Genomic DNA, 24299 nt, shown 5'->3' on the forward strand with positions numbered 1-24299 from the left:
TGCCTCTCTTAATCAATTTAGAGTGTGCGCTGTCGTAACGCAACAAAGTTTTCTTAGATCTGGGATGATATCGCCAGCATACGTGCTCGTCCAAAGAAAAACAGAGGTTAATATCTAGAAACTGAATACGGTTGTTAATTGGCAATTCATACGTGAACTTAAGTCCTCCCGATGAGTTGATGAACAGGTTCAAAATTTCTTCGATCGCGTCATGAAAATGCATACAGGAATCTTTCTTCATAATAATTAAGTAGTCGTCAACATATCTAAACACTCGCGTTACAGGCATGTCAAACAACTTAGCAAAAATTACATTGTCAACCGAGGATAAAAAAATGTCACATAAAATGGGGGCGATGGCTGATCCTATACAGATGCCAGTACGTTGGATGTAAAATTGGCCATCATAATTAACAGCAGTCGAATGAAGATAAAAGTCTAAAAGCGCTAAAAAATTGTCGCTGTTGACACATACAGAATTCTGAAAATTAACTTCCCCGAAATCTTCTATCCTATCGCGCACAGCGCACATCAAACCATCTCGCGGCACAGAATAATACAAGTCCTCTACATCTACTGAAAATGCGGTTAGTGCGGTTCCCTGGTCTTCATTTATGGCCGAGATAACTTCTTCCGAGCTTCTTACCAGGAAAGGGTCATTTATCTGCAACATCTTGAGATGGCCTTGCAGAACTTTTCCTACATGACATTGCCATGACGTCTTCTCGGACACCCTGAAAGGGTATTCAGGCTTTGTGTCTTGCAAGTGTGTCTTGCTTGTGTGTCATCCCAGATCTAAGAAAACTTTGTTGCGTTACGACAGCGCACACTCTAAATTGATTAAGAGAGGCATAGCGACAACGTGCATTAAGGCAGCACTTAGTAAGTCATGTGAGCATGAGTGCAATCATAGTTTTTTAAATCAGATATCGCGACTACAGAACGCAGGCTTTCCCAGTTCTGTGATCACTTCAGTATGCGAAGCCATTTTGCAGAAAGAGAAAAGAAGTTCCGATGCTTCCCAAGAAAAAAACAAAGACAAAAGACTAGTGCAAGTGGTGCCATACCTACACAAGCTGTCTCACAATCTGAAGAAAGTTTCTAATAGACATAATATTAATTTGGTTTTCAGTGCCCCGTGCAAGTTGTCCTCGATATGCAATCGCATGAACACGCGCGAAAGGCACTTGTGCACCACTAATCATAAAACACGTTTCACTGAGTGCAGGCGCAATATCATCTATCAAATACCGCTAAGCTGTGGGAAATCTTATATAGGTCAAACGGGACAGTGCTTCAATGAAAGAGCTCGTCAGCACAGCACTAACCTAAAGAATGGCTATGGGAGTCATTTAGCTGGACACTGTAACAAGTGTAAATGCACCCCCATATTTGAAAAGACTAAATTCATAGGGAAAGGAAAGAGCAAGAAGGAAAGGGAGATAATAGAGGCCTTTCATATAAGAAAGGAAGGTGATAAATGTGTGAGCACTCCCTCTCTTGCCTTGTCGGGAAAAGAAATAACATTTTTGGAAGAAAGAATAAAATGATGATTTGCAGATGTTTTCGTGAATGATGTGCGCATGCCTATTCTGATGAAAGCTGTAAAAGTCCGGTGATTTTCAAATAAACTTCCAGTTGGCAGTCAGCGCTTGTCTGTGGTATTTGTTTCCTTGTGTCCTCGTCTTTTTCACGCTGTTTCACCTCAGTTCTTAGTACGTGCAATGTGCTTTTGAGCACATTGCACGCGCTAGTTTGCAATATGCTTTGAGCGCACGTGCTACGCGACGTTATTCTGAGCCAGTTGTTTCTAAGAGCTACTTGGCATTGGCCCGTGAAAAGAATGCGACCGATTGTGGCCTACCAGTTAAAACATTGGTGTGTAAACTGTGTTCGGAGACCGATGTTTTGACCTGACAATGGCTTCATATGTTTTCATTGAGGCTGCGGGCGAGCTATCCAGCTAGAGAGAAGCAGCAGCCACGGTTGGAGAAGTCCAGGAAGACTTGCTCAAAAAGCAGCGCTTTAAAATTAAGCCATGAGATTCAATACCTTTGAAAGACAACGTCAAAAGATCAGGGTAAATATACCAATAGAGAATGGAGTAAAAAGAATGAATCAAGTGTCAATGCGTCCAATCGCCCAATACGTCACAAATGACAGAGCGCTGCGAGCACTAGCATGCGAAAGATAGGGATGCAGGGGCTGATAGTAAGAGTGATATTGCGCAGCTTATAAATATAGGAGCTCTTCCATTACCCTGAGGCGTGAGAGTGCTGTCCATTATACGGTTATTAGAGGCACCACCCGGGAAGCAGTGACGTCACTCGAACTTCCAGTGCCGCTTTTTGAGTTAATCCTCTGGTAAACAAGCGACTGATGCTCCATGTATTACCACAATACGCGCATCAAACCCAAGAAAATTAAAGCACCAAGAGCGGGCCGCTTCACAGCGTCGCTCTATTAACGTCAATGCCGCTGTTGTGAAGCCATATCCACTGAACTTGGGAAGACATACCACCACATAATGCTCGTTTAGACCGATATTCCGGGTGTTTAAGCAAACGCTTTCAAAAGGTTTTAAAAATTGTCTTTGGCACATAGCACACATCTAGTCCACGAGCTGGTCTACTCGAAGAGACGGATATTACTTGTGCAAAAGATTGAAATACATAGTGAACTAATTAACGAAAAGACAACTAATGAATTTTTAACTAATCACCTTTGGACAATATTGCAGTTACAAACTCTCGCCTGGGAGTTCGCATAGTGAATCCACTTGGAACGAATTTTCAGGATGACACCTGTTTGGAGGTATTAATTCCAGAAGTTTGCAGAGAAATGCATTGGCGTTCCAAGTACTTTTGTGCTTCAATGCATAAAACGAGCTTTTGTTAAGAAAGTAAGCGGAACGACAGTGCATTTTTACCGCAAGTTTGACCACGCAAATCTCGTAAATGGTGTGACCCACACAATTATTTTCAAATGGACATGGCTTGTAGCCTCTCCCACTAGGCTTCGTAAATTCCAACATGTGCGATGAGGAAATGAGTTCAAAATTTAATAAGTAAATTAGTCAATTTTCTTTAATCAGTCGATCGTGCATTTCAATTTTTTGTGCAAGTATTGTCCGCCCCTTCGAGTTACCTCAGCCTCTTCGATGGACTAGAATTTTGTTATCTGCCACAGGCAATAGAAAAATGCTTGAAAATGTTCACTGAAACATCCTGTTAGCCGCATCGGTGCAGCTCTAAAGATCTGGTTGAACTGCGTCCATTGCAGAACACTGTTGAAGGTATGTATATTTCCAGCCCAGGGCCCAGTACCACGGCCAGAATTTTATTAGGATATTTTTCAGCCTGTTCATAATCCGTTTGATTCTCTCAGGGGAACAGAGAAAAACAGGGAAGGGGGGGGGCAGAAGGAAATGGGGGAGGGGCAGAGGAAAAGGGTGCTGTTATAAGCATTTACACGTACATTTCATCTCCAGCTCATCAGCATGTAACAAACATTTGCCAAGTGAATGTGGCCCTGAAAATAGCACGAACGAGACGTGTTAGTACGCATCACTTTGCACATTCTTTGTGTTTACAGAGACAAAGCTGGGCCGGTGGAAGGTTGCGCCTCTGCAAGGACGATCATCACGTTAGGCTTGTGGCCAACTTTAGTCACTCAAGCACGCACGCATGGCTTCGAAGACAATCATTGGCGTGTTGTCGCCGTTAAACCAAAGGTTGCTTTGGTAAGTAAGGAAATAGAATTGTTGTATTTAGAAGAAGATAGAAGAATGATGCAATCGATCCATGTACATAATCTTCCTTCCTTTATTGCCCCAAGCCAGTTCCGTCTTCTCCCATATACGGCATTTCTTCGGCTGATAAAAAAAAAACTATCACTTGCGTAGCGCTCCTTCGTGGTGATGCGCCGGTCTGCTTTCCTGCAGTGAAGACGGCTGTCTACTTGATTCACTGTTGTGCACTTGTCTTGTTATCTCTTGCCTCGATGTAGAAGGACAGACAACAGCCAACTCAGCCGAAGCCAACGCGCTAACTTGAAGAGGTGTGTCGGTTATCGGTAGAGCCCACTCTAAGAAACCAGGACGATTGGTTGTAAACTTCTTCACAGCTTCTGGGTGTATTGCTTAAAACCTGGAAGCGTTGCATACTCGACCGTCTTCCAAAAGAAAGCACACTGGTCCTCGGGCTCGATAATCCTCTCGGTCCGAAAAGCGCGAAGAAATGTTGCCACGATCTATAGGCTTTGTTACGCAGATATAGTCGGCCAAAGGCAAATTGTCTCGCTCGAGCTCCGCGGCGTCCGTCTGCGTAAAGATGGATGTAAAGGGATCAGTACTAGGGCCCCTACTTTTCCTAATTTATATTAATGACGTACGTTTTTCATTGACGTCTCACATTCACTTGTTTGCTGACGATTGCGTGATATATCGTGAAATAATTACTAACGACGACACTATAATGCTCTTCACTCTGGCTTGGGCTATGTGATTTATTGGCGTAACACTTGGCTAATGGAATTTAATATTAATGCATGTAAAGTTATGCGCGTACACAGGAACACAAGTACCCTTCCTCCTTACTATCTGAATAAAATTCCTCTAGAACCCGTTAACTCGTACAAGTACTTAGGAGTTCATATAACAGCAAATTGAACCTCGAACCTTCACACTGACTGCATAATAAGTAAAGCTAATAGCATGCTTGGCTGCTTACAGCACCAGGTTTCCAAAGCACCATCATCCTTTGAATTATTACCTCACCAGTCATTATTGCGTCCTAATTAAAAATACGCTAGTGCGGTGTGGGACCCGTACCATGAAAACCTTATTTCTTCAGTCGAGCTTGTTCAAAATAATTCAGTCCAATTCATATTTTCAAATTATAACCGTATAGCTAGCATAACATCAATAAAGGATAATCTATCTCTTCCATCACTTGCATCTCGTAGAACGAAAGCACGTTTGACACTGTTTCACAAATTTTATTGCCCTCACTCCCTTCACAGTAACTTTATTTTTCAGCCTCATTACCTGTCGAGCCACATCGATCATCGCCATAAGGGCGGACATCAAACAAGCAACACTAACACTTTCAGCCAATCTCTTTTTCCCAGATCATCAGAGCAGTGGAACCACATTCCCTGTGGAATCGTCTCTATTGTCGACAACAAACTCTTTCGTAAGGCATTGGCTAGCATTGTATAATTAGGCATTATTAACATATTATTTCGTTTACTTGCCTTACTTGCAAACGACTAAGAACGGCACTAGTTACCATTGTAATAACAGGGATTATCAAGATGCTATTTTGTTTACATTATTTGTCGTACCTGCAAACTATTAGGCAAGACATTACTTAGCATTGTGTAATTAGGAATTACTAATATGCTACATTGCTTTTTTGTTATGCTTATTTTGTTACATTGCTTATTTCATTCTTATGCTTCCCGTTTTACCACTCCCCTCTGTAATGCCCTGGGGCCTTGAGGGTACCATAAATAAATAAATAAATAAAAAGTTTTGAAGAAGCTTATTTTTGTCTGACACAGTGATGTAGCATTACCATTGCCTGGGGTGGATTTTCATGAAAAGAGTTATTCGGCTGGCCAACGATGTTTAATCGCGTTCGGGGCGGTCGTCCATGCAACAAAACGGTGGGTGCAACTTCCGTTGTGGCCTGAGGTGTGCAGCGGTAGACTCCCAAGCAATCTGTGACGGCGATGCGAATATCACGCCACTCATATGATGCTTCACAACACTTCACAACACTGTTGAACTTTTCGACAAGCCCGTTTGCTTATGGGCAGACTGACGAGAGAGAATGGTGTATACCACGTTCCTGAAAGAACTCTCCAAATTCAGCCGAGCCGAGCTGTGGTCCATGGTCTAAAACTATCTCATTGGGGTAGCCTTCGCGAGCAAACACTTGTACCAGAAAATTCTTGACCATCGCTGAGGAAACTTGCTTTGAAATATTTACTTCCTGTCATTTTCTGTGATCAGTGTCGCTGCATAACGACAATCGATGGGAGCTTGTTCAAAGTGTCCAACAACAGTAACACCAATCTTCTCCCAAGGTGTGTCTGGGAAAGCTACCGGCTGCATTGGTGCTGCAGTTGGCCGCGCAGACTCATCACAGGACTGATAAACAACGCGGGTTCTAACCACTTGTTCAAGGTGTTCATTCATCCGAGGCCACCAGTACAACTCTCGCAGTAGACTTTTCGTACGACTGGTCCCCGGATGGGATTCATGTGGAACTTCCATCAAACTACGAGCAAGGATACCTGAAACCATTATTCTTTAACCACGGTAAATTAAGTCATGTAGAATTGACCGTTCTGCACGTAGATGAAAATATGGCATTAGCTCCGCTTCCAGATCTTTTGGATGAGGCCAGGATGACGACGTAAAGTTCATAACTTTTGCAATAGTGTTGTCAGTTGCACTCGCTGCTTGGAATTCTTTCTCCGATGGTAACGATCACAGAAGGCCAACAAACTCATCTTCAACAGCAATCTGATTAGGTTCTCATTGCAAAGGTAGTCGAGAAAGCACATCAGCCACCACATTGTCACTTCCCTTGCGGTACTGCATAGTGTAGTTGTGACAAAGTAGGCGTGCTGATCAACGTGAAAAACGCATAGGCCGATGTCCAGTACCTTTTGTGGACAACAAGGTGACGAGAACACTATGGTCAGGTCGCAAGACAAAGGAACAACCCAAAAGATAGATGTAACAATGTTCACAGGCCCGAACGCATGCTAAGGCTTCACGTTCGTCTGCAGAATATGGTCGTTATTGTGGGCTCAATGTGCTGGAGGCCCAGGCAGCTGCCTCTAGAGTTCTCTTGTTATCTTGTTGCAGCACCACGCTCCGTCCGTACCCAGAGGCATTGGTCTTGAAGATGACAGGAAGGTTCGAATAAAAAAAAAATGTCGGACATTGCAAGTTGTCAGTAGCGATATTAAACGGAGGAAACTCTGTTCAGCAAAAGGCGCCCAAACAAAAGGTTCGTTGCCTCGTAGCAATGCAGTTAGGGTCCACAAGAACCAAAAAATGCTGAACAAACTTGGAGTAAAATCCCGCCAGTCCTAGCAGAGAACCATCTTCCTTTACGTTTGAAGGCACAGGAATAAATTATATGTTGTTATCAATCATATGTTTATTTATCTATTTATTGAACATACCTTACAGGCCCCTTTACAGGGCATTGAGTAAGGGGGCTATTAAAGAAAATACAAAGTAACTTGTCGGTGTACAACGTACGGCTCAAATTTGCAGGTTAACATAAAGGAGAGGAATCGATGATAATGTGGTATGGCGGCAAGTACAAGGTCGGGCGGGAAAAAGGATAAAACGAAGAGAGAAAAAATAATAATAATAATAAAAAATATTGGCTGGCATTATACATATGGAAAAACTGGATACAAGAACTATAAAGTATACCGATAACAATGACAACAGTAACAAGAAAAGAAACTACAACCAAAGACAGACTGACAAATATGCGGAATCTAGGCGCATGAGCAGTTGGCAGGGGTTTAAAATACGCACAATGGTAGGGCATGATAAAAACGCAGGAACTAATGGCGTGCACAGTAAAAACATTTATCAATATAAGGAATGCAGTCGGGCACAAAGTGGGATACAGAAGAAAAAAAAAACACGTGCAGTGGTACAAAAAATGACGGATGTCTTTGGTCTTAAAGCTGTCAAAATAACAAATAAATAAATACATGGGTAGTATACAGAACATGGCACCGGAAGTAAAATAAAACTGGAAATACTAGTGGCAAGTTTTTATTGCGAAAAGAAAGAGTGCAGGAGTTCACGGAAATTATCGTGGTCTGGTTCGGATGCAATGTTGTCTGGAAGATCATTCCACAAACGTATGGCGCGTGGAAGAGCAGATGCGTTCAAGGTGTGAGTTGACCCATATAATCGCGTGAAACTTAAGTGATTATGTAACCGACGTGATGTGATGGAAGGAGCATCAAGGTGAAATGGGAATGGTCTGTTGCTGCATGCGTATTTGTGAAAAAGGCATAAAAGGGCAATGTCGCGACGAGCACTAAGGGGTTCAAGTGAAAGATTGAGCTTAATTTGCGTTATGCTGTTATGGTTGTCATAATTGCGTGAAATGAAACGGGCAGCCCTATTCTGAACTGCTTCAAGCATGTTAATTAAATAATTTTGGTAGGGGGACCAGATAGATGCGGCATATTCAAGCTGTGGGCGAACGAAAGTCTGATAAGCTAGACGACGAACGTGAGTGGGACAGTTATGTAAATTTCGACGTAAATATCCTAAAGATTTTGAAGCTTTTGCGCTTATGGTGGTAATATGGTGAGACCAGGAGAGGTTGGGTGTGAAATGAATACCAAGGTACTTATAAGATGATGCCTGCGACAGTTGGTAGTTGTTAATGGTGTAGTAGTAGTAGGAAATGTTTTGCTTGCGTGTGAAGGAGATTATTTTGCATTTTTTTGTATTCAGCGACATAAGCCATTTTTTACACCAGTTGTTAATGCGGTAAAGGTCGTTTTGCAGCGTTAAGTGTTCATCGGCACAGGTTATTGGACGATATATGATGCAATCGTCAGCGAAGAGTCGCATGCAGGAAGAAATGTTTTCTGGCAAGTCGGTTATGTAGATTAAAAACAATAGGGGGCCGAGAACGCACCCCTGTGCTACGCCCGAAGTTACGTGAGAAAGGGAGGATTGGAAATGGTTAATAACCGTGAACTGCTGGCGGAGTGAAAGGAAGTTACAGAGCCAAGATAAGGTTAGCGAGTCTAATCGAAGGGCAGATAATTTAGAAATCAGACGGCAATGGGCGACCCGGTCAAAGGCTTTCGAGAAATCAAGAAAAATACAGTCAGTCTGGAGGTTATTGTTCATGTTGAAGTGTAGTTCTGTACTTAATTCTAGAAGCTGGGTTTCGCAAGAGAAACCTTTCCTGAATCCGTGTTGGTTGTTAAAAAAGAAATTGTTAGATTCTAAGTGTCGGTAAACATGAGAAGCGATTATGTGTTCGAGAAGTTTGCAGCAGATGCAAGTTAAAGAAATTGGACGGTAGCTTTCGGGCGTATGTTTATCACCGGCTTTGAACACAGGTACTATTTTACCAATTTTCCAATCGGAGGGAAGTTGACCTGTCGCTAAAGATTGCCTGAAAAGGTCGTATAAAATGTTAGCAGAAACGGAGACAGTGTTCTTAAGAATTTTAGAGTTAATATTGTCAATTCCGGCTGAAGTGGATAATTTAAGGTTTTTAATTAGAAGTACTATGCCCTCTGCAGTTATTTCGATCGGTTCCATATATGGGAAATCAAAATCGGGTACGTATGGAACGTCAAAGTGGTCTTCCCGAGTGAAAACAGATGAAAAGAATGTGTTAAATGCCGAGGTGCAATGACTGTCTGAAAGTGGAACATGATTGTCGTCTAGTAGATATCTGTTGCGGATCGTGTTCGGGGGATACAAGATTGCAAAACTTCTTAGAGTTAGATTTCAGAAGGGAAGGTAAATCACTAGAAAAATATTTATGCTTAGCAGATTCTACTGCGGAACAGTAAGTTATCATAAAATCTTGGTATGCCTTCCACGCGGAAGGCGTGCTATGTCGTTTAGCTGTGCGGTATAAACGTTTCTTTTTGTTTCTAAGATTCCGGAGGGATTTTGTAAACCAGGGGTTTGATTTATCATTTTTGACTGTTATTAGCGGGACGTACTGATTTGCTAGCGCACACAATTTGTCTCGGTAAAGTACCCAGTTGTCTTCGATGGGACGACTGTCGAAGGATGGTAGGAATGTGTCAGTGTAGAAGGTTTCGAGTTCGGCGTTGATTTTGCTGTAGTTGGCTTTACTGTAATCGCGAATTTTTTTGCTGTCGGTGCCGGAGAATGGTGGCGGAATGTTAAGGGAAACTTGATGGAGCTTGTGATCACTAAAACCATCCATGTGTACTAGGGCACCTACTCTTTCAGGAGCCGTCGTAAGGATTAGGTCGAGGATATTTGAACCGCGTGTGGGTTGTTTCACTATTTGAAATAAGTTAAAATCTAAGCTTAGGTAGATAAATTCTGTGGACATGCGGCAGGGGGAAGACAATCGGTTCCAGTCTATTGTAGGAAAATTAAAGTCACCGAAAATGTAAATGGCGTCGGTGCGACATATCTGGACAGCCTCAGTGATGCTACTGCGCAGTTCGTTCACAAATGAATGGCTACAGTCAGGAGGTCAGTAACAATTGCCGATGAGCAGAGTGGAAAACTTGGTTTTGCAGGCTACCCAGATAATTTCTATGTTAGAGTGTGCATTGATTACGTATGACTGTAGAGTATTTTTTATTGCGAGAAGAACACCTCCGCCTCGCCTATTTTTACGGTCATTTCGGTATATGTTAAAATTGTTACGATCAGGCAGAATTTCGCTATCGGTGATGTCAGGGTATAGCCACGTTTCGGTAAGGGCAAGTATGTCGCAGTCACTGTCGTCAAGGAAAGAACAGACCAAATCGCGTTTCGGTAGTAGGCTGCGGATATTACAAGATGATATCGATAATGAGCAAGTGGCTTGATATGACTCAGCTTTATTCAGATCTTGCATGCACGTGTTAAACTTTAGCTATCTGCTAGCTAGAACAACTGAGTCAGTGTTGATATCATATATGTAGGTGTTTTTGTTTATATGCAGACGGTTGACTGATACTTTGAAAGGCTTGTTTTGGGCTTTGGCAAAGCCCACTAATTTTCGCCTTGCTTGTCGTGTCGCTGGTGAAAAATCTTCGCTGATGGAAAAGGTCGTTCCTTTTAATTTTCGTGCCGAAGACAAAATCTGCTGCTTGTCTTTGAAGAAGGTTAGTTTTGCGATAATTGGTCTGTTCTTTCCTTCGGTGAACTTGCCGAGCCTGTGAACACGCTCAAATTGTGAACTAGTAGTCGTTATTTCTAATCGTTGAGAGCAAAAGCTTATTATTTTTTCCTCGGCCTTGGCCCATTCTTCATCCACATAATCCTCGATCCCAAAAAAGAGAAGATTTGATCGTCGCTGCCTGTTTTCAGTATCGTCGCAACGAGACGTAATTTCTGCCAACTGATGTGAAACCTTGCGCAGGCCGTCGTCAGTAGAACCTTCGGTGTTTCGCTGCAATGCAATCGTTGCCTCGAGGGCAGCGACTTTAGCGTTAAGTAACTTGATCGTATTTTTAGCCGTTTCTTGCTCGTTACTTACTTTTTTCAGATGAGCTAACATTGTGGTATGATCAGCTACTAGTTTGTCGATGCTTTTTAGGGCCGAAGCAAAGGCATCAGCTTCCGCTTTACTCATGGGGCCCGGGTTCGATTCAACATCGCCCGACAGCATAAGCAATATGTTTAGGACGTCAGAACACAGGTTGTACGGAATACACAACAATCGCCTCAATTCATCGTAAAACTCTGGTGGGCACGACACCGCAATAAGACAGGAATGACTGCACTTGGTACAGGAGGCACCCCTCATATAACTAACCTGTAACAGCAGTGGACGTAAGTCACCCATCCCAGATGCGGCGCCGTACCCAAAGCAGGCGGATGATGGCTGCCGATTATATGTACAGCAGCTGAAGCCACGTGTCGATGTCGAAGTTCCATGTTGCCAGATTGAAGCGCCGATTTCATCCAAGTTTGGTCTCAGAAGGGTAGCAGTAGGCCAGGGAAGAGGCAGGCGATCAGGGTCGGTCAGCTCGCAGGATCCGGGGACCCAGGAGCAAACGGCCCAGGTGACCGCAGCCTGTAACAGCAGTGGACGTAAGTCACCCATCCCAGATGCGGCGCCGTACCCAAAGCAGGCGGATGATGGCTGGCGATTATATGTTGCTCATATCTACAATATCTGCCTCTCACAAGGCCGGTTTCCAAAAAGAATGCAGGTGAAAAAGGTGCTCCCCATTTTCAAAAAAGGTGAGAGAACACATATTTCGAACTACAGACCCATTTCCATAATCCCGATTTTTTCCAAAGGACTAGAGAAGATAATATTTTGTAGGTTATCCCGTTTTCTTGACAGACATAACTTATTAACCCCACATCAAAACGCTTTCCGCAGATTCACGTCGACTGAACTAGCACTCCTTAAGCAGAAAGAACTAATCCTTCAAAATTTTGAGGCACGTTTATTTACCTTAGGTGTTTTTGTCGACTTATCTAAAGCCTTCGATTCTATTGATCATAAACTTTTGGTTCGTAAACTAGCTTATTATGGCATCCGAGGCATTTCCCTCAGCTTACTTGAATCTTATTTGAGTCACAGAAAGCAATTTGTGCATGTAAATGGGTTATCATCCTGTGTCCTTCCGGTTCATATAGGTGTCCCACAAGGAAGCATCTTGGGCCCTCTTTTGTTCAATATTTTCGTCAACAACTTTATTAACATTGATTGTGGCACAATGTACATTATATATACCGATGACACCACGCTTCTTCTTTCATCCAAACCCCTGGATGACCTGGTCTTACGTGCTAACCGTGGGCTCTCTAAAGTACACGAGTGGTCTCTCGAAAACGGTCTAACAATCAACACCGCAAAAACCAAAGCCTTGGTTTTTCATCCATGAAATATGAATGTCGTGCTACCTGGAGATATTGTGCTGAACTCATGTACTATTGAAGTTGTACAATCAATCAAATGTCTGGGTGTGCACTTTGATCATGATATGACTTGGCGCTCTCATGTAAATTTCCTCACCGGCAAACTGTCACAGGTATTGGGTGTTGTCCATTCCTTTAGGTACCTGCCACAATTCGTGAAATTGCTGATTTATAACTCACTTTTTCTCAGTCCCCTAAATTACTGCTGCCTTGTATGGGGGGCAACTTCAGCCACGAATATTCACAAGCTGTTTGTTATCCAGAAGACATTTCTTCGTGTCATTTGTAATAGGCCTCGTGATTTTCATTCCGTTCCTTTTTCGGTGCGCTTAGAACCCTTAAATTGCCTGCCCTAATAAACCTGCGCTTGTTGCCAACCTACAAACGATATGAGAAAAATATTGGCGCCCTCAGCTCTCTCGCTAATCTCAAAAAACGAGAAACCCCTTACACAACCCCAGCTCCTGACACTTGGTGTGTTCCTCAACTTGGTACTAATTATGGCCAGCAAATGTTATGCCGCTGGCTGCCCAGTTTACTCAATGATCTCAACAGATGCAATATCGATGTGCTGACTTGTTTCGCAAAAGATCTGCGTGAAGTGTTAAGGCGATCTTGTCTGTGTACGGTAGAACTTTGAGTTTTGCCCTTGGTGTTTTGCTCTTTTTTTCTTTTTTCTCCTCTTTTTTTTCCTTAACATGTTTCCCACCTGCCCTGCTGCTGCCATTGTAAACGGAACCTGGGGCCAGTCAAGCTGCTTTCTCTGCAGCTTTTTCCCCCTTGTTTTTCCGCCCCAACCATGTACCTCCTTGCTTCTGGAAACAAATAAATAAAAATAAATAAAGAAATAAAAGAGATGGAGCCGACTAATTCTTTTGCCATGGAAGACCATAATATATCGTAAGTAAGACAACATCGCAAATGTGAAAATAACACGTAATGCAATGACATTGCAATAAATCCTCACAGAACTAAATTTAAAATCAAATTCTCAGGAAGTACATACCATAACTACGATCTGAACTTTAGGCACGCTGTAGCGGGGTCCTTCGAATTATTTTTGACCACCTGAGATTTTTTTAACGTGCCTCAAATGCTTAGTTCAAGAGCGTGTTTGCAGTTCGCTTCTTTTGGAATGCGGCCGCCTTCTCCGGTTTCAAAACCGCGACCTCGTTTTCAGCATATGAACACCAAATATCGACTGTGCCACCGGAACGAGTCTGAGAGGAAATGTGTTTTCTACACTCGAGATTGCAATACCATTTTATTATTGGCCGAGGATTAAATCATGTCATAAAAGCTCACAATTTTCACATAATTGTCATACGAGGTGGACTGAATAGGATACCATGACTGTGTAAAACTTCATGAAAATGGGCTTCCTTGTGCAATTTCGAAACGCGGTTGCACTACTTTATTAGTACGCGGAAAATATGTTACTTTATATTTCAAATATGGCTACACACCAAGTAAAGCTCGACGTCAGGCACCACGTACAACGTCGGTAAGTATTCAAATATATGTCAATCAATCATTGCGGTCAAGACACGCTGAACTCAAGCCGCAGCTTTGTTGGCGTCGTTACGGAAAATCAAATTGGTTAGAAGTCTGACATAAAAGAAATTTTGTGCATTCGGATATACCGGCAGTGAGAGCATGAGCCACTAGTGCTTTCAGTCTACAACACTGGCACCTGTCGGATCAAAAGCAGAACTTGATATTTCAACGATAGGCTGAAAGTTGTTTTTCTTCGCCGAGTAAGTGCCGTTTCTTAACATACAACACCATCGCAATTTCCGTTTTCGATTATACAGCGCTTATAATTGAATTTCTGTAATCACCAGTGTCGTTACGGTAATTCTGTTATCTCAATCTCATCGACCGTCCTCCGTCGAGGATCTCGTGGCTATGGGTGCGGCGACATTGCGGAGGCTCTTTTAAGGCGCAGCTCTTTCTCGCGGTTTCGCAAACGTTCACACACCCTCTTATACGCGAGATCATGAAAGCGTTTACGAAAAGCTGCGTCAAGGTGTCAAGCATTTAAGAAACTTAATCAGGTACATAGCTGTAAGCAAAATTGATGCCCCTGCATGGATCGTCTCTCTTTGTTATTGTCCGACAATATCTGTTGCGCTTATGCTCTTGTTCGCACCTGTCCTTAACAGAACCCGACAAAATCTTTAGAGCAAATATTTATTTGCCTATCCCCCTGGCGTTTAGCGTATGGTGGTCGTCGTCTACCTCGCGGAGTTAACATTTAACAAAGTACGCGTCCCATGATAGGTTTGCTACTCGGCGCCCTAGTGCAGCAGCCCGATGTTCTGTCCAAATTAGGTTACAGAGGCATTGCGTGGAAAGACAGAATGGTGCCCGCACTGTTCTTACAAGCTTCACTCTAGCAAGCTAGCGCTGCGAGACGCTTGGCACGTGGGTCACAGCCAAACAGCGTACTTATAAAAGTGATCCCGCGAGCTCTTCTTGCTGAAAACGGAAATTGTCAAGCTTTGCGCTTGAAAAGGAAGCCTATTACAGCCGAACCGTCCTTCATTCGACGCCAAAATTGGTCTACCCCAATTATGCGCTTCAGCTGAGCAGGACTGAATGCAATTGGGAGGCTAGGTTTGGTGAAGCCTTTTTTTTTCATTCCAGTGTTTAGGCAATTTAGGTGCTGTGGCCGGTGGTGGAGCTGGGTCACGCGTCGGTTGCATGACGCTATTGTGGCCGAAATCTGCTGCGCGTCTCTTGTCGGGATGAACCCGACCCGAGGCCTTGGGCTTCGACGATAACAGAGGGAATGTTAATGAGTCTGCGGCGCCGATTAGCGAAAGACGACTGGTATACTTGTGACGCAAAGGTAGATTCTAGGGCAACAAATTTCTCAGGGTATGTGATTTTTAACAAGAACCACGGGTCTTAAACGGCGGATGATGAATGCAGAACCAACTTAATATTAACGAGTTTGGGGTCATCCGCCACCATCCCATTTCAACGAGGACGCTCGTGATATCCATCCATCCACTTGCCGGATCACCGAAGCATCGTTTACACTCATTCCTTTATAGTGCGTGAGATCTAAATAATTGTCTGATGATTGAGGAAGCAGGATCCAATTATTTGACAGCCACGTTAGCCAATATACTATATCGCGTGTCTAAAGCAAGAATTGGAGGATATTTCTCGGTCAGTAATCAATCAACAAAAATCAGAAAAAGAATTTTAAATGGGTGCCCCTCAAATTCCATTGCGGTACTCCACGTTTGAAAGTGTCGGGGTATGCCGACGCTAGTAGGAAGTGCAGCACGATTAGGCTGTTTTTCTTACGTCACGCGCACTAAATGTACCACATTTCCTCTAATGGGTGTTTCTTATTAAACATTATGCTAGACAATTTTTCTAGAACGTGGTAACAAAACGAAGTTCACCTATTTTGTTTTCACTATGCAGTATCGTGAGGTTAGGAGAAGCGATGACGAAGAATCAGAAAGGACCGCAGCTGCCCTAAGAAGAAAGCACAAGCAGAAGGAAATAGACTCATGCAAAACAGAAACCATTTTGTTTATCCTCTATGCTTTGGTGTATATAGGATTACGCCGGGGGGGGGGGGGGGCATTCGTTTAAATCTTGCGCGGTCTCTGTATCGGAGGCGCAGAGTGCAGATTCTTTGAATCACAGAAGTCATTAAAGCATGTTTCACATCATTAAGCTCAACGGTACTGCTGCGGAGTATAAGAAATAGTAAAATACAGTTGGTGGCGCCTCTCATGACCAGCGGCGCGCGTTCCTCAGGGGCGGTAAAGCAGTGGTGACATACAACAGAGGCTGATGTTGTCAATGCTATTATTTGAACTTTTTTGCTCTCGTTGAAGAAAGAAAGACATACTTAAACAGCCATTCAACATACCTTAAGCTGCTATGACTTGATGCGTCTGAATAGCAAATCAATTCTGCGGCAATCCGCAAGAAGGAAAAAGTTTCCTGTAAGAGAGATTTCGTTCTCTACCAAAGGGAAGCACGAAGCTACAAAAGAAATAAAGCTACGCATGCTGCAGATTTATATGCAGATCCAACGCACACGTTGTAATCAATGTAATGTGAAGCTTCAGTGGACTGGGTAAATGAACACTATAGATTTGAATGTAACGTGTACAATAGTCTTTGTTTCCATCCTGTAATGCAAGCTCATGCAATTCTGATGTTTGTAAACCTCATAGGTGTCAAGTTTCATTTCACGCAACGTTTGATGAACTACAGCGTTCACAAGCTGTACCAAAATGCAAACACTTATTCAGGCGCATGCACACTGCAAGGCGTCAACGCAGTGGTGTCACAAGCACGAAGACGGTGCTTTATAAATGGAATAATGGTGACGAGACGTCTATGCACAGAGAAGTGCAACACATCGGCAGCTTGGTCTCTGGACGTCGCTGCAGATGCGGCTCGGTCTAAGGGATTAGTGAATTGCTGCTTTCATGGAGGCTCGAATGATGGCGCCAAGCTCCGCTGCAATCTAAAGTCATTTGCCCGAAGTACGGTTCCTGTAATCGTGACAAAATATAGAATTCATCGACGCAGATCGCTGGCTTACGTGACGGTCGCCAGCGATTATTGTGTCTACGCTTCCACTCCGTCAGCGTGTGGATAATTTATGGCGGGAATCGATTGCGTCACGCTGAATGGCCAATCGGCGGCGCGGCGGCGAACAAGAAAGGGCCGTGGTACTGTACAAGTTCCAGTTATTTTATGTCAGTTTACTTGTTCCCGGAAGTAGCAGGTCGGGCCAGGTGTTGCCCAAATGCGCGTGAAGGAGGCAGACCAAATGCATTAAAGAAACGAACAAAATCAAAGAAATCGTTGAACATCACGCGTTATTCCAATAAGGGGCCTGTGTGCGTTAGTAATACCTATAAGCGGACAGTATATGCACAGGCTTTAGGCCACAATTTATTATTTGATTATGCAGAACTTCGGCAAACTTATTGCTACTTCTTTGTCAGTCAAAACCTTGTGCTATATAAGTCGGAGCAGCAAGCGAGATGCCGAGCTGCCCAGCCACACCCAACGCCAGTGAGATGGGCAAAGGGAGCTTCACTTTACAAAAGCATAATCCACAGGAAAATTTTTATTATTGTTTCTTTATTGACGTGAACGTGACGAATAAGCTCTGGGAAATACACAGGGGGAAAGAGGTTTCCTGAAAATCACATTTTGTTGTGCGCCAGAGAAAAGTGCGAAGCTACGCAGTACTAAATACTTGATTTAAACCCTAATAAGAACACCTGTGAAGCAATTTCGAATGTAATTCTGCTAGTGCTATTTCCGTCTTGCGCCTTCGAATTATCGAGAGCGCTTCAGTAAATACTCTCGATATTGGTTTAAGATATTTCGGAAATTGTATAATTATATATAGTGGCTTCTTCGGAATAGAATTCACCGCCCGTGGCATACATTATAAATTGACTCGAGATAGTTGTTTGACAAGTATTTAAAGAACGTAGACTAACTTTTTAATCAAGGAATTAAGCTGATCCAACGCACATCTTCGAACCTTTGCGAAGCGAAGCTTTGGTGAAGCGGTTAATCAAGGGCTATGAATTTGCCCAGTTCATTCCAGCGTCATTGGCTAGGTCGATCCATATAGGTCGCGATATTTGGAACGAAAAGCGTGTCAAAAACCTATTGCTAGAGACATCATGTAGCGCAGCGCTACTGAAGCGCGACTGCAGGTGAGGTGGGGACCAGCACTGAAATAAAGTAAATATATGCGCAAGAAATGTCCGAAACTGCCAAATAAAGCAACAATTCGCTTCAAGATAAATTTGGTGTGCTGAAAAAGCAACTGCACGTTTTCTTCCATCTTGGCATGTAAAATTAGACCCTTCGAGGCCACTATAAATAAGGGCTTTTTGCCCAAAATTTAACCAGTCGGTGCAATCCTCGTGCAGCTTTTGTGTAATACGGAATGACATTGTTCAATGGGGCGAAGTGGTTTGCTCTGAGTTTTCTTTATTTATTTGTGTGTTCGTTCAAGGCATGGCACCCTCTTCAAGTTCTGTTGGAACGAGCACACATCATTTATTGGTATATGAACATATGACTGCAGTATCGTTCACCTTGATGATGCTGCATCTGAGGTGTTGTGTACCACTGTGACGGTAAAAGCGCTACGCTACAAAATGTAGTCCCGTTTTTGTTCACTCTTCGCAACACAAGGTCTTAGCGCACTATAGGCAGGAAAACTGGTCGGTCTAAATGATTTTCAAATGCTAATATGGTGAGGCGCTGTCTTGTGTGATAACTGTCTCTCGTGAATATATGGCGTTGCAAAGAATTTTTAGTGCGGTGGTTCTGCGAATAGGTTTCCCATATATTGCAGTACTGCGACTCTGTGTTGGCTATTGAAACATTTTTTTCGTATTCGGTCTCGCATATTGGCTTTATAAATTTAGGACGGTAAAGGTGAAGTGGCTTTTAAAAACTTTCGCACTGTCACTCATTCCCGGCTTAGTCAGTCAGTCGTTGGTTTTGTACGTTCTTAAAGAACGTACAATACCAATGGCCGTCATTACCAGCCTAATTGTGTTCGCATTGAGACACAGGCCATGTACTCTTATCTACACTCGCTGACGCATAAGATGAGGCAAACTGAAAGCTCAGACAAAAAGAACACTGTAGTAGCAGCAGTGAATATGCCGGACCTTAAAGGAATTTAAATATTCAAACCAAGCAACGTAAATCACGACGTCACTTCCTCTTCCTGAGGTGACGTCGTTGTTTTTTTTAACCGTAATTATTATAATTTGGACGATTACTTCTCTAATCCCTACCTCGAGTCATACTAACATGCGTACACTATCATGTGTAAATATATCGTAAAAGCAATGCAGAGGAAATAACCAATTATCGCTTTTACCCTATATTAAAGGAATTTCGGACGCGTTTCCTGAAACACACTGTGTTTAACTCTTTCATTCGCATTGCACGCATTTGTGTGCGATGAGGAGGAGGAGTGGTATTTGCTGCAGATGGATCTAAAGTTCAAAAAAGCTGCCGGCAATGGCTCCATCCAAACGCCACTGATCAAATGTGGAAGTCTGGTTCTCAACTTTCGTGCTGCGTTCGGGGGAACACCACATCATATGAACCAGTTCGTACGGAAGCTTGAATTGAAATATCACTGACAACGAACGAAACTCCCTACGAGATTAGTCATCCACAACCAAAGCTTAGTGCAGTCACGCACCTGCATTTTCGTTTCGCAGAGAATGCTTTCTTTCTCCTTTTAGTTAGTGGGGGGTATCAGTAGGGGCAATCACGCCTTTAAGAGCTTACCACTCTGTGCGTGTGTGTGTGTGAGAGAGAAGGAGAGAAAGTCTGTAATAGATGCTTGAGGTATAGTAACAGTTTACGAAATAACGTATTCATTACGGCTGCTAACGCAACCTCGCACTACGCACAATTTCTATCCACAGCGATAAGCCATGGTTGCAAAGTATATCCTGTATTTAGCGAACGGCGGCAGGCGACCATGGTTATATGGACTCAATGCCAAAGCGTCGTAAAGGCTTGCGGTCTTAGCGTCAGCAGAAAAGCACAGAAGAAAAGTAATAACGACGCAAACGTGGAAAGGTTCTTTATTTTTTACTTCTGGTTGCAATTATGTCTCACTAACACGCCCGACATAGGCCATATGCACAGGAAAATCTATTTATACAATCTGAAAAGCTGCCACGTTGTGGTATAGTTGTAAGCCACAGCTAGAGTTCATGCCAGAAACACTTTGTGTTTTGCCTTTTCATTTATGTTTAATGATACGTACTATACATCGGTGAAGGACCTATTGCCGTGCTGCAACTTGCGACAGGCGTCGCAATGATTCACTGAAAGCAAGAGGGTGATCACGAAGCAGCGAGTCCTCCCTCGTCTTCGTTTGTCGCAGTCGCCCCCTTCACCCACTTCGACCACTCTTACGACGCACTAGCGATGGCGTTTCCACAGTGCCGACTGCCGGGCATCGCGTCGCCCTTGGCAGTCGGCAGCGGTGGCGAGGCCGGACCGGCCGTTATTTCCCGCGCCCCGATTGTGGGTCAATGGAAAGTTTGCAGCCACCGCACACCGCTCTCCTCCTCGCTGCCTCAGTCGAACTACTCTTCTGAGGCCACCCTCCAGAGTTTGAAGCAAGACGCCGCTCAACGGAGCTTCTTCCGTGCTCAAGGTACGCGCGTACCTGCCATGGACTGGGAGATACCGTCATTACCTTCTCTTTTTGACGGGTGCCCTCAATCGCCTCCTACAGTGACTGGGCCGAACACTGTTTGTTTTTATTTGCTTGTCATGTCCTTCACTTCACTTTGTTTCAACTGCACTGCTGTTGTTGTTTCTTTTATATACTTTCCTCACCTTTTCGGTTATCTTTTTTTTTCAGGTTCAATGTGGCCGGCACGCCGTATTTCAAAAATGTGCTGAATTACGCCTGTGCCGCAAGCCTTCAGCATTACAGAACGACACAAATAAGACGAGGCAGAGAAAAAAGAGCTGGGTAGCACGCGCATTTGTAAACATTCTTGCTGGAACAAGAAAAAATGGTAATTAATAGTAGTAACAATAATTAATAACGTATAGAATGGCTTTATTTCGCCAACGCTAAGCTATGGCGCCGACACTTGGAGAATGACAACGAAACCAGGGAGGACACTTACGGTGGCGCCAAAAACGATTGAAGGAAAAATTACAGGCGTAAGTTTGAGCGATAAAAAAGCGGTGGTTATTGATAAGACGGAGCATTCGATTGCGATACTCTGATTAAGATGAAAAACTGTAGTTGTACGGGCTATCTTTCTTCTGGAATCGGGGAGCGGCCAGTTCTTATCGGTCCGATCAAATTTTTCCCGACATTCATCTAACCATACTAGAGCATCCCATTCACATAACAAAACCAGCCGATTCAAATTCACATTTATCCGCATGTTTCTAATGCCCAAGTAACTTAAACTGTTTATTTCCGGCGGCTTAATGTTTTCTACGTGTCAAATTGGAACGCTAAATTAAATATAGTGATTAACAAGCGCTTTACGCTTGCCTCTTCTAGTATGTTAATTGCGCCTTCTTTTGACACAAATCGTGTCTGACCGGTTGCATAGGCAAGCAAATATGTGAATGAACATCAAACATCGATGAAATAAAGATGTGCAGCTGTGGTCTGTCTGTTTGTTAATAGGCTTGTTTTCTTCTCGTTTTTTTTTTCTTTTTCTACAATCCTCATGACACAAACGCTGAAACCAACAGGTTGGTGAATGATGAGCTTAGCCATGGGGCTAACAAGAGGACGCAACGATCGCCACAGACAATGGTACTAGCTCAACTAGTATTTATTTACCGATATGACAACGTATGCACCTCGAAACTTAGGCTTGGCGTATTAGAATGATCATGTTGTGCCCTCTCCTCATTGAATAGTTTTGGGCCTCCTATGTAAATATGTGCTTTTGACAGTCTGACAGTCGTAATGACACCGCTGTTAACACAGTGTCTGTTTCTTTGACAAGATGTAGTTTTAACCCGGGTTACTGCATTTGCTTCACATTTCGATTAACATACGCCATGGCTTCTCCAGAAAAGTGTAGATAACTTCGTCGACAATGACTGGCACCTGGTGAATCGACGTGAGAGCGAGCAGAAAAAGCCGCTCTTCGGCCATCCTGTTTCGCAAATAAATATTTCCATATCCCCCATCCCCAGTGTAGGGTAGCAAACCGGAGACTCATATCTATTTAACCTCCCTGCCTTTCCTCTTCATTCTCTCTCTCTCTACTCTCTTCAGAGTTGACAAACGGCGTTCTGTAGCGTTTGTCACTGAGAACGTTGCCAATATTTTGAGGAGCGTGTTAACTAAATTTTGGCAACAGGTGTTTGCCACATTGAACTGTAGAGCGTTCGTCGCATAGATGGAACCTTTTCTTGCATAGCGCTGCTGAGCACGAGGTCGCGGGATCGAATCCCGGCCACGGCGGCCGCATTTCGATGGGGGCGAAATGCCAAAACACCCGTGTACTTAGATATAGGTGCACGTTAAAGAACCCCAGGTGGTCGAAATTTCCGGAGTCCCCCACTACGGCGTGCCTCATAATCAGAAAGTGGTTTTGGCACGTAAAACCCCATAATTTAAGTTTTTTTCTTGCATAGCCCGTAATTTTGCCATCTTTTCCGGGAGAGAAATAAGTACATCACTGCTTGTACTTCTACTCCACAGGGGGGAAGGACTATGTCGCTGCATGTTACGCATAGAACTGATAGTGGTTTATTAGGCCAACATAGTATCAAGTAAGTAAAAACGCCGGAGAGGGTGACGAAAAATTAGAGACTGGCATTTTCAGGTGCGGTGGTAATATTCGGATGACGCAAGACAGGGATTTCGTTGGCGGTCTCTGGAAGAGGACATGCCTGGACATCAGCTCTCTTCCATTTTCGTTCTCTTAATATAAGTAAGGTGAAGTAAAACGGACAGCAACAGCGTGCTGAAGGAAAAAAATGGTGCTTTGTTGGCCTATCGTTATGCATCTAAAAACTGAAGACGCTTTAATGTCAAAATGGCGAAATAAATGAAGACTAGGCGCCATAGCGTGATAGGTAACTAATTAACATAACTATATATGCTGTTTCTTTGACATGTAAGGAGCGCAAAAACTGCTGTTAATTTATCCCACATCACAAATTCGCAGTGAAAGGCCGCTTAAATACACAAGAAAAGCTGCATCAAACGGAAATCCTGTACTTTAGGCAATAACGATTGATACACGGGTATTTTTACGATCGCAGTGATAGACACAATGAGGTAAGATGCCTTCAATACAAAAGAAGTAGGAGTAATCCTCTCCTTATCTGAGTTACAGTGCAGTGACGTAACTGGACGTTATGCACGCAAGGCACTTACGACCTCCTTATGGTGGAGCCTATAGCCCTGTGCGCCACGCATGGTTGCGCGTTACCTGCTTTTCTTTGTCAGTTGTTCTACCTGGGTACGAGGTGGCGTTGCAGAACGGCTTTACGAGCATTTCAGGTGGGTGTTAGTGTAATTATAGAGGGAACGATACTAAAAAGAATTTTATCTAACCTGTTTCTAGGCGCATCCCAGGAGCCAGCATGCAGATTGCGCAAGGATCCTTGCGCCTATCGCAGCTTTACGAGTGATTCCGTCTGCCCATGCAGCGGCACGCAGTCTGCCTGATGTCGATGTCATTAATGTGCATGGAGATGGTCGTATTGCGACATCTGTGGTCTGCTCCGCGACCAACCATTCATGAATAACTTACAACAAGGCAGCAATACTTGATTGGAAAGTCAAGTCTCTCCTGACAAAAAGTGCTTATTTCCGACGAATCATTGCGGAGTAAAGTTTTTCCTCGTGCTTTGTATACAAGAGTCAGGGCTAAGTGACAATTTCCGCACGTGAAAATATAAGTCATCACGATCAGGTTGTGCTATCAGGGCACTGCTGTCGAAGGGACATGCCATCCTACCTATACTCCGAGTCACAAGTCGTTTGCAGAATAGTAGAAGCTCTTGCACTACTCAGCCAATTAGCCTCGTGCATGACCAATGGTGGCACTGCGAACAGTTCTCTGGTGACGTCAGCCGCGGGACTTGCCCTTGT

The 24299-nt window shown here is 43.5% G+C and overlaps 1 protein-coding gene across 3 annotated transcripts in view; it reads right to left on the reverse strand.

Annotated features, from left to right (window-relative positions):
* Window positions 1-24299, reverse strand: part of LOC135899356 (nose resistant to fluoxetine protein 6-like) — a 196012-nt gene that overhangs the window by 105620 nt on the left and 66093 nt on the right. For all 3 annotated transcript variants that reach the window (XM_065428606.1, XM_065428608.1, XM_065428607.1), the window contains exon 2: window positions 11535-11795. The gene's annotated coding sequence lies outside the window, so the exon portion shown is untranslated. The remainder of the gene's footprint in view (window positions 1-11534; window positions 11796-24299) is intronic.

Source organism: Dermacentor albipictus, chromosome 1, assembly GCF_038994185.2.
Source record: "Dermacentor albipictus isolate Rhodes 1998 colony chromosome 1, USDA_Dalb.pri_finalv2, whole genome shotgun sequence".
Lineage (NCBI taxonomy): Eukaryota > Metazoa > Arthropoda > Arachnida > Ixodida > Ixodidae > Dermacentor > Dermacentor albipictus.